The sequence below is a fragment of the Mustelus asterias genome, unplaced genomic scaffold (genome assembly GCF_964213995.1).
Source record: "Mustelus asterias unplaced genomic scaffold, sMusAst1.hap1.1 HAP1_SCAFFOLD_430, whole genome shotgun sequence".
Classification (NCBI taxonomy): Eukaryota; Metazoa; Chordata; class Chondrichthyes; order Carcharhiniformes; family Triakidae; genus Mustelus; species Mustelus asterias.
In genome coordinates this window covers 315,860-326,084 of record NW_027590385.1, presented here as the reverse complement: position 1 = coordinate 326,084, position 10,225 = coordinate 315,860, and positions in this window count along the sequence as shown.

Below are 10,225 nucleotides of genomic sequence, written 5' to 3'. Positions count from 1 at the left end.
AAGAAGGGGCTTGAAGCTCCGAAAGCTTGTGTGGCTTTTGCTCCCAAATAAAGCTGTTGGACTTTAAGCTGGTGTTGTTAAACTTCTTACTGTGTTTACCCCAGTCCAACGCCGGCATCTCCACATCATGTTCTGTCTGAGTCAGAGGTGGGAGAAGATTCCATCAAGAGGAAATTGAATGGGAAGCTGAAGGGAAAATATTGACAGCGTTACGGGGAGAGGGTGGAGGATTTGGAATACTGCGTCCAGTTCTGGTCACCACACTCCCAGAAGGACGTGGAGGCTTTGGAGAGAGTACAGAGGAGGTTTACCAGGATGTTGCCTGGTATGGAGGGGCTTGGTTATGAGGAGAGATTGGGGAAACTGGGGTTGTTCTCCTTGGAAAGACGGAGGATGAGGGGAGACTTAATAGAGGTGTATAAAATTATGAAAGGCATAGATAGGGTGAACGGTGGGAAGCTTTTCCCCGGGTCGGTGGTGACGTTCACGAGGGGTCATAGGTTCAAGGTGAAGGGGGGAAGGTTTAACACTGATATCAGAAGGACATATTTTACACAGAGGGTGGTGGGGGCCTGGAATGTGTTGCCGGACAAGGTGGTGGAGGCGGACACACTGGGAACGTTTAAGACTTATCTAGACAGCTATATGAACGGAGTGGGAATGGAGGGATACAAAAGAGTGGTCTAGTTTGGACCAGGGAGCGGCGCGGGCTAATTGTTCTTTGTTTCTCGTTTCAAGGCTTCATTCTATGATCATCTTGCTGGTGCCAGTACAGAGCGAGACTGCGGATAGTTGGGAACCTGTCTCGGGGGCAGGGAATTCAGATGGTGTTCGTAAAGCAGAAGTGGAAATGACTAGGGTTGGGAAGCAGTTTCTGATCAGGGCCAGTGTGATCTCCTGGACTCGTTTCGATCGCCTCAGGGGGTCGGAGAGGAATTTCCCAGATTTTTTTTCCCCATATTGGCCCTGGGGTTTTTCACTCTGGGTTTTCGCCTCTCCCTGGAGATCACATGGTCTGGAATGGGGGGGTGGGGGTGAGTTAATAGGTTGTGATGAACAAAGCATCGTAGCTGTGAGGGACAGCTCGGTGGATAGGATATTAGGATGTAGATAGGCTGGAAAATTGGGCGGGGATCCTGGATTCAGGATTCAATCCTGGACCGGGGAGCGGCGCGGGCTTGGAGGGCCGAAGGGCCTGTTCCTGTGCTGTATTGTTCTTTGTTCTTTGATTGGGAATAGTGAAACTGCTCTTGCAGTGTGTCGATCCAGGCTTGACGGGCTGAATGGCCTCCTGTGCTGTCCCCATTCTATGATTCATACACAAGTTAACTTCTCAGTGTCTATTAGGCCCCACTCGTTCCTCCACGATCAGTTCCAGCATTTCAAGTTCAGATCCCAGTACTTTTTAGTTGGGGGATTGAGGAGTAAAACAGAAATAGGAATAAGAGTGTCGGTGCGCTTATGTTTTTGTATTTCTGTGTGTGTGTGTGTGTGAGAGAGAGAGACAGTTTCTAAGTGTGTGCAAGTGTCTATTTCAATGTGTGTTTCTGTGTGTGTGATTGTGTTTCTCTGCGTGTGTCTGTGAGTGAGTGTCTGTGTCTGTGTGTGTGTCTCTCTCTGGGTCTTTGTGCATGTGTGTCTGTGAGTGTGTGTTTGTGTCTCTCTGCGTGTGTGTCTGTGTGTCTCTCTCTTTGTCTATGTGTGTGTGTCTATGAGTGTGTGTGTGTGTCTGTATCTCTGTGAGTGCGTCTGTGTGTGTGTGTCTATGAGTGTGTGTGTGTGTTTGTGTGTGTTTGTCATGATCTGTTTGAGTGGGGGAGCAGGCTCGATGGGTCAAATGGCCTCCAACTGCACATATTTGAGATTCAAATACATTGACACACATGCATGCTCACACACACACACACACACACAGAAAGATATACACAGTATTGACATATTTATTGACCATTTAATGTGACTGAATGCTACACATCCTGGTTTGCCGATGACACAAAACATTAGACAGCATTGTAAGCAGCGCAGCTGGAAACATCACATTGCAAAGAGTTATTCATATTTTGTACATGGACAAAACTGGTGGAGAGGTTTCAGTGCTGCAGGGAAATGTAAACTGACACAACTTAGATTTAAAAGGGATAGAACAACGTACTTTAATAAATGATGAAATGACAGAAACAGTGGAAGCTCCAAATGTCCAGATATTTCACAGCTGAATTCACACAATACACACAGCAATGGATCTGATATTGCGGAATTGTTGTAAATGTGGTTAATCTCAGTACGGAGGCTGTCTTCATGTTACAATGTTAATCTGATCAGTCTCATCAAAACAGGATCAACATTTCTGTACAATGTGAGTGAATCATCAGCTCAAATAGTTCAGGTTCAATGTTTAAAATAACCAGTCACTTTTCTGTGGCTGCTTTGGGAATGTCTCTCTACACCCTACCTATGACTGCAACACTACATTCTGCACCCTCTCTTTTACTTCTCCCCAATGTACTCTATGAACGGTATGTTTTGTCTGTACAGCATACAAGAAACAATACTTTTCACTGTATCCCAATACATGCGACAATAATAAATCAAATCAAATCAAAATCCTCCCAATTCTTTCCTCCACGATAGGTCGCAGCATTTAAAGAACACGCCCAGGGCCCAGTGCTGAGTCTGAGGGTATGTGACTACAGTAAGGTGAGTGATACAGGAGGGTCTCACTGTCTGAGGGAGGTGAGTCTTAGCCGGGGGGTGCGTGAGTGACCCAGGTTAATCTGACACTCCAGGGACAGTTGGAATGGAGCTTTCCCCCGGGCTGTCCCCTCCCCGTGTCTGCGTGGGTTTCCTCCGGGTGCTCCGGTTTCCTCCCACAGTCTGAAAGATGTGCTGGTTAGGGTGCATTGGCCGTGCTAAATTCTCCCTCAGTGTAACCTGAACAGGCGCCGGAGTGTGGCGACTAGGGGATTCTCACAGTAACTTCATTGCAGTGTTAATGTAAGCCTACTTCTGACACTAATAAATAAACTGAAACTGAAGGTCAAGGTGCTGCTGTGACAATGCACTCTTGTTTAAACACTCTGCAATGCTGAGACTGGGAGAAGTGACCAACAGGGGGCAGCATTGCAGCTTCTGTCCCCCTATTGAAACTGGGATTGTTGCTCCATCTGCTGCACAATCCCAACCCCATCCACTGGGGGCAATCTGGACAATGGCTGCAGACAGACCTCACTGCGCGTGCGCCGCAATGACACCCACCGCCGGCGGCCATTTTGCGTTGCCAAGGGAGACGGCCAGCGGCCATATTCCGTTGCCAAGGGAGACGGCGGCGGCGACCATCTTGCGTTGCCAGGGGAGACGGCATCAATGCGGCGGCGTCCCGCGCGCTGACCTCTGGGAGCATTCCCGTCCCGCACATGCGCACAGGTCGCCCCGCCCCCTCGACAGACCCCCCTGCTGTCCCGCCAACGAGCATGGGCCGGAGTGGGCAAGAGGTGACACTGGGAGGAGCAGCCCCCGGCAGCGTCACAGCGACGCCTGGTGGCCAGGAAGGGCAATAGCAGCAGCACAGTCTCTGCCCAAAGGCTTCCCCAGTTCAGCTGCTCAGAGACACTGGGAATGTCTTCAAGTGGAAACTTCAGCTTCTCACATTCACCCCGTGTTCAGTCATTGTTTCCTAGACAACCTCTGTAGTGACATCACTAACAACTTGTTCACATTGAAGGCCATGGCAATCTGGACCATTCGGCTTCAAAGCCATTGAGCTTTGAAATTTCAATTGAAATGTTGGAGATGAGAGTTTATCGATGCAAGTCATGTTGCATGTGGAACGCTCCTGATGCCACAATTAGAGCGGTGCAGACATCTCACAGGGTTGTGTGACTGGAGGAGATGTCAGAGACGGGCTGGTTAAATATAGAGGGACAGGGTCTGAAGCTAAGTTTTGGGTGAAAGATGGCAGTAATGTTGTGACATTAATTTAGCTTCAGATAGTTGCTGGGGAGGGGGATAGAGAGGTTGGGGAGTGTGTTTGTATTGGGGCAATCTCTCTCTCTCTCTCTCATCATGTATATATATGAATCCATCTCTCACTCTCTATCTCTCTTTACCCATTGTGTCCAGAGTCTTGTGAAGGCGCAGACCGGCGGAGAGGGGGGCTGTGGACGCCGGGGTGACCAGAATCGGGGACGTGCTCGATGAGAGAGGGGCGGGCTGGATGAGTCCCCGCGTGCTGGCTGAGCGCGCGGGGATGTCCGTCTGGCGCGCGGCCAAAGCCATCCTAGACCTTAGGACGGTCGCGCTCGGCCCCGAAACTGCACGCAAACTTGAGACGGCGCAGGCGTGCGGTGGGATCCCGCCCGAGCGTTCCCCTGTTCGGGCGGAATTCCACATTGGCCCAAAGCCTCAGCCCCCTCCCCTGGGTGAGGAGCCCCACAGCCTGAGCCGCCTCGCGGAAATGCCCTCCGTGCCTTTTTCTACCGCGCGGAGGCGTTTCCTGTGCGGGCTGCTGCTGCACACCCTCCACTACCGCCTCCTCGCCTGTCGCCCGGATACACCTTGGCGGGCCTTGTTGCCGCCGGGCGGCGGAGGTCCCCGCTGGAGGTCCCTCTACGGAGGGATCTCCCCCAATTACGTCGGGGACCTGGGGTGGAGGGTGATGCAGGCAGCAGTTCCGCACAACCGTAGGATTCACTGGTTCATGGGCTCCGAAGACTGCCCTTTCTGTGGCCTTGTGGAGTCCGTGGACCATGTCTATGTTGAGTGTCTTAGGCTGCACTCCCTTTATGTTTTCCTGAAGAACCTTTTGTTGTTGTTTTGTCTGCACTTCAGTCCCACGCTCCTGATCTACGGACACCCGGTGCGGAGAGGGGAGGGTCGGGATGGCGACCTCCTCGTGAACCTGCTCCTGGGCTTGGCGAAACGCGCCATTTACCGGTCCAGGCAGCGGGCGATCGAGGGGGCCGTCCATCCTGACTGTCTTCCCCTCTACCGCGGCTACGTTCGCGGCCAGGTGTCCCTGGAGAGGGAGCATGCGGTGTCCACGGGCGAGGCTGACGCTTTCCGCGCCCGCTGGGCACCGCAGGGGTTGGGGTGCATTATTGACCCTAATAATCACATTTTAATTTGATGTTTTTAAGTTTCCTTTGTATTTTGATTTCTGTTCGGGCTGTTCCCCCTCCTTTTTGGGGAGCTGCCCCTTTTACTTTATCCTGATTTAATCTGAGTTTGTTTACTTGGTTTGTTTTGACCTAAAAAGAGGTCTCTCTGTGAATGAAGATTGAGCTTCAGACGGCCTGAAACGTGCCTCCTCTGGGGCAGCGCCTGCACTTTGTTTCCGGGGTGGGTTTGTTTAAGAACACGCCCGGTTCTGTTTGTTTTGTTTTGTTTGTTTGTTCTTGGCTCCCTGCGGGGAGGAAGGAGGGAGGTGAGCTGCTGCCTGCCTGCCGTCTGGCCTGCTTACCTGCCTGCCTGCCGTCTGGCCTGCTTACCTGCCTGCCGTCTGGCCTGCTTACCTGCCTGCCTGCCGTCTGGCCTGCTTACCTGCCTGCCTGCCGTCTGGCCTGCTTACCTGCCTGCCTGCCGTCTGGCCTGCTTACCTGCCTGCCGTCTGGCCTGCTTACCTGCCTGCCTGCCGTCTGGCCTGCTTACCTGCCTGCCTGCCGTCTGGCCTGCTTACCTGCCGTCTGGCCTGCTTACCTGCCTGCCTGCCGTCTGGCCTGCTTACCTGCCTGCCTGCCGTCTGGCCTGCTTACCTGCCTGCCTGCTGTCTGGCCTGCTTACCTGCCTGCCTGCCGTCTGGCCTGCTTACCTGCCTGCCTGCCGTCTGGCCTGCTTACCTGCCTGCCTGCCGTCTGGCCTGCTTACCTGCCTGCCTGCCATCTGGCCTGCTTACCTGCCTGCCGTCTGGCCTGCTTACCTGCCTGCCTGCCGTCTGGCCTGCTTACCTGCCTGCCTGCCGTCTGGCCTGCTTACCTGCCTGCCTGCCGTCTGGGCTGCTTACCTACCTGCCTGCCTGCCGTCTGGGCTGCCTGCCGTCTGGACTGCCTGCTTGCCTGCCATCCGGCCTCTGGAGGGTGTGCTCTCCCCGGGGGGAGGGAGGAAGAGAGGACAGAGAGTAACTGGAGGAGAAGGGGGGGGGCGAAGGCGTTTGGACTGTCTCTTCTCCATCTGCAGTGGGGGGGGGTGAAGACCTTTTTTTCCTAATTCCCCTACCCACTGCTGCTGTCCCCAAGATTGGTGCACCCTCCCCTTTTTCCCTCCTGACTGGGGCACCGGCCTTGTGCCTCATCTCCCTCCCACTGCTCCGACCTCCTCTCTCCCTCTCTCACTCCGGGGAGAGAGCACCTACACCCCTACCCACCTACCCCACCCTCCCTTATTTTTCCCTCCACATATACGCCCTGCCGTACATCTGGGCAGTCTCGGGGTGGGTGTAGCACTTCCCCTGATACCATGGCGACATCACCAGCGTCGCCGGTGGCAGGGCCTTCTCGGCCCACCTATGCGGGCGTGGCGGCTGCCAGAGCCCCCGCCGCTCCCAAGGCCCTGCCGCCATTCTCCCTAATCACGCGGCAGCTCGGGGTGAAGTGCTACGCCCACCCCGACATGTCTATCGAGGCCTGCGTTAAGGCAATGGTTGGGGTTGTCGGCCCCTCAGCCATTGTCGCGGCCTCTAAGATGTACGGCCGGGCCGTATTCTTCCTGAAGGCCGAGCGGGCGGTTCGCCTCGCCCTGGAAAAGGGGCTCACGGTGGGCGGGACGTTCCTGGCGGTGGACCCATTGGAGGCCACCGCCCACAAGATTGTAATATCAAACGTCCCGCCCTTCCTACCGAGTGAGCTCCTCCTCCCCCACCTCCATCTACTGGGGGAGGTCAGGTCCGGGGTGCAGCCGATCCCGCTCGGCCTTCGGGACCCCTCCCTCCGCCATATTTACTCCTTCCGGCGCCAGGTTTTTGTCCGCCTGGCCCGGGAGGAGGAACTGGAGGGAGGTTTCAATGTCCCCCACGAGGGGACCACGTACCGGGTCTTTTGGTCCGCGGACGGTGTGCGGTGCCATGCCTGTAAGGAGGCGGGGCACGTGAGGAAAAACTGCCCCGTCTCCAAGGCCGCCGACCACCAACCCAAGGCGGCCGCAGCTGGCACCGCAGCCCCCTCTCCCCCCAAGCGAGTACCATCTGCCCCCCCGCGAGGGGAGGCCACGCCGGTAGCAGCTGCCACCTCAGCTGCCGGCGGGGGGGGAGCGGAGCCCCCGCGCGGCCAAAAGGCCCATAAGGGACCTACAAAAAAGAAGGGGGGTACCGGAACCCCGGCCCCCAGGGAAAACACCCCAACCACCCCGGCAGCCGGCTCGGGGACCGCCTCAGTCTCCACCTGCGCCCCCCCCCCCCACCACCACCACCATCTGCCGGGCCCGTGGGCTCTCCGGGGCCTAGTGCTGGGTCCGGCGCCCGGGATCATGGGCCCGAGCATGGGGGGGTAAGCGACCCCGAGCCGGCAAAACTGGCGACGCCGCCACCTCGGGGGGAAGTGACGGGAGAGCAGGGGGGGCGCGGCAAGGCGAAGAGGGGCGGAGGGCGAGGGGCCTCGCCTGCCCGAGGGCAGGTTAACAAAAAGAGGCGGGGCCCCTCGGGCACCGTAGAGTTCGAGGTCTGCGTGCCCCTCCCCCCTTGTGAGTCATCTCCTGCCGTGCCCCCACCTGTCTTTGTGCCTTGTCCCGCGAAAAAAGGGGGCAAGGCACCCTGTAAATCCAAGCATGTGTTGCCTCAGTCCCCCGGCGAGGAGTCTCCGGGGCCGGGTGGCAGCGGGGCCCCCACGGTTCCGTTCCACCCGGCCGGTTACAACCCGGAGTTCTTCTTCAGTCTGTCGGGGGACTGGGGCGACACTCCAATGTTCATGTCCTCGTGCGGCGGCGGCGAAGAGACGATCCACTCGTCCTCTCCGTCCCGACCTTGGACGCTGGACATCCCCAACCTCAGTCCGAAGGATACACCGGACCTGGGGGGTGTCCAAGCGTCTGGGGCGGGGGGGGGGGCTGGGCCGCCGTCGCACGGGGGCCCGCAATCCGGGAAAGGTGAGCCCGGGGGGAACCCCTCCTCCACCGATCCTGGGGGTGGGATCGGGGAGGGGCTAGGGCTAGTTGGTGGCTCCGTGCCGCCCGCCGTACGTCCTGCGGCGGGGGACTCGGAGTCGAGGGGCGACCGCCCTGAGGAGGTCAGCGGCTCGGTGGAGGGCACGGGGACACTTTCAGAGTCTGCCCAGAGCGAGGCGGGGGACTCCCTCGTGCCCCCCACCGAGTCGTCCCTCATCCCCTCCAAGGACCTCAGGGTCTTTATCCGTAACCATTCCGGTCGCTCCGACATAATCCGGCTAGCCCTCGGCCACTGGCCGGACCTGGCGCAGCTCGTCCGGTCCGTGAAGGCATGCTCGCATGCCTCCGCGGGCCTGGAGAAAATAGAGCGGCGCTGGGTACTGCGGTTCCTCCACAGGCTCGAAAAGGTGGGGGGTGGACTGGTGAGAATTGCGCCAGCGCCCCCCCACACACCTAGTTAAGTGGTGACGGTGGCACAAAGCTGCTGACATGAAGGTGACCATAGCCAGCCTCAACATCAACGGCAGCAGTGGGCCACACCGCAGGTTCCAGAACTTCTCGGTCCTCCGTGACGGGAAGTATGCGGTGTGTTTCCTGCAGGAAACCCACACCGTTCCGGGAGACGAAGCCCAATGGCTCCTGGAGTGGCGAGGGGGGGTCTACATGAGCCACCTCACGCTCGCTTCTTGCGGGGTGGCTATCTTGTTGGCCCCGCGTTATAAGCCGGAGATCTTGGAGGTCAAGGAGCCGGTGCCAGGCCGGTTGCTGCACTTGACGGTCCGTGAGGGGGGCGTGGTCATTCACTTGCTGAATGTCTACGCCCCGACCGCTGGACCGCAGCAAACGACTTTCTACGAGAAAGTGTCCGCTCACATCGACACCATCGCGGGGGGCGAATGCATTATCCTCGGGGGAGATTTCAACTGCATCCTCGAGGCACGGGACCGCACCGGCCCCTGGCTGCGCACTCCGGCGGTGGTGAAGTTGCGGGACCTGATCGGGTCCCACGACTTGGTGGACGTCTGGAGACATCTCCATCCTGGCTCCAGCGCCTTCACTTTCGTGAGGCCTGGAGTCGGAGCGTCCAGGCTCGACCGCCTTTACATTTCGAAGGCGCACGTGTCCGGCGTGTCCTCGGTCTCCATGCGGCCGGTGTCGAGCACGGACCACAGCCTGGTGTGGGCGGACTTTGCGCCGTCTCGCATCCGGCGGGGGTCCGCGTACTGGCACTTTAACAACACGCTGCTGGAGGACGAGCGCTTCCTGGACTCGTTCCGTCGATTCTGGGCCGGCTGGAGAAGGAAGCGGGGAGGCTTCCCCTCCTTGAGGCTCTGGTGGGATGTGGGCAAGACTCACGTCCGTACCTTCTGTCAGGGGTACGCGAGGGGGTCGACAAAGAGGCGGAAATCCAGGCTCGAGGAGTTGGAGAAGGAGGTGCTCGACCTGGAGGCACGTCTCAGTCGGCCTGACGCGGACCCGGCCCTGCGTTCGGAGTACAGGGAGAAGAAGGACGCGCTGCGGGACCTGCAGCTTGCCAGGTCTCGCGGCGCGTACGTGAGGTCGCGGCTCCAGTTCCAGGTGGACCTGGACCGCGGCTCCCCCTTCTTCTACTCGCTGGAAAGAGGGCGGGCTAACCGTCAGCAGCTCCTTACGCTGCTGGCCGACGACGGTTCCCCCGTCTCGGATCCGGAGGGCATCCGGGCCATTGCCCGGGAGTATTACACCTCGCTCTTCTCTCCGGATCCGTCCAGCGAGGATGCCCGCAGACGTCTGTGGGAGGACCTGCCGCAGGTCAGCCCGGAGGGCGTCGGCAGGCTCGAGGCCCCTACCACCATGGCCGAGCTGACCGGCGCCCTAAATGGCCTCAGCCGGGGCAAGGCCCCTGGGCTGGACGGGCTGACAGTAGAGTTCTTCAGGGCGTTCTGGGACGTCCTGGGGAGCGACTACGCGGGGGTCCTGGGGGAGAGCGTCGCTACCGGGGAGATGCCCCTTTCGTGGCGCAGGGCCGTCATTGCCCTGCTGCCCAAGAAGGGGGATCTCCACCTGCTCAAGAACTGGCGCCCGGTCTCCCTCCTCAGCACGGATTATAAAATCTTTGCCAGGGCTGTGGCTTCACGCCTTGGATCTGTGCTGGACC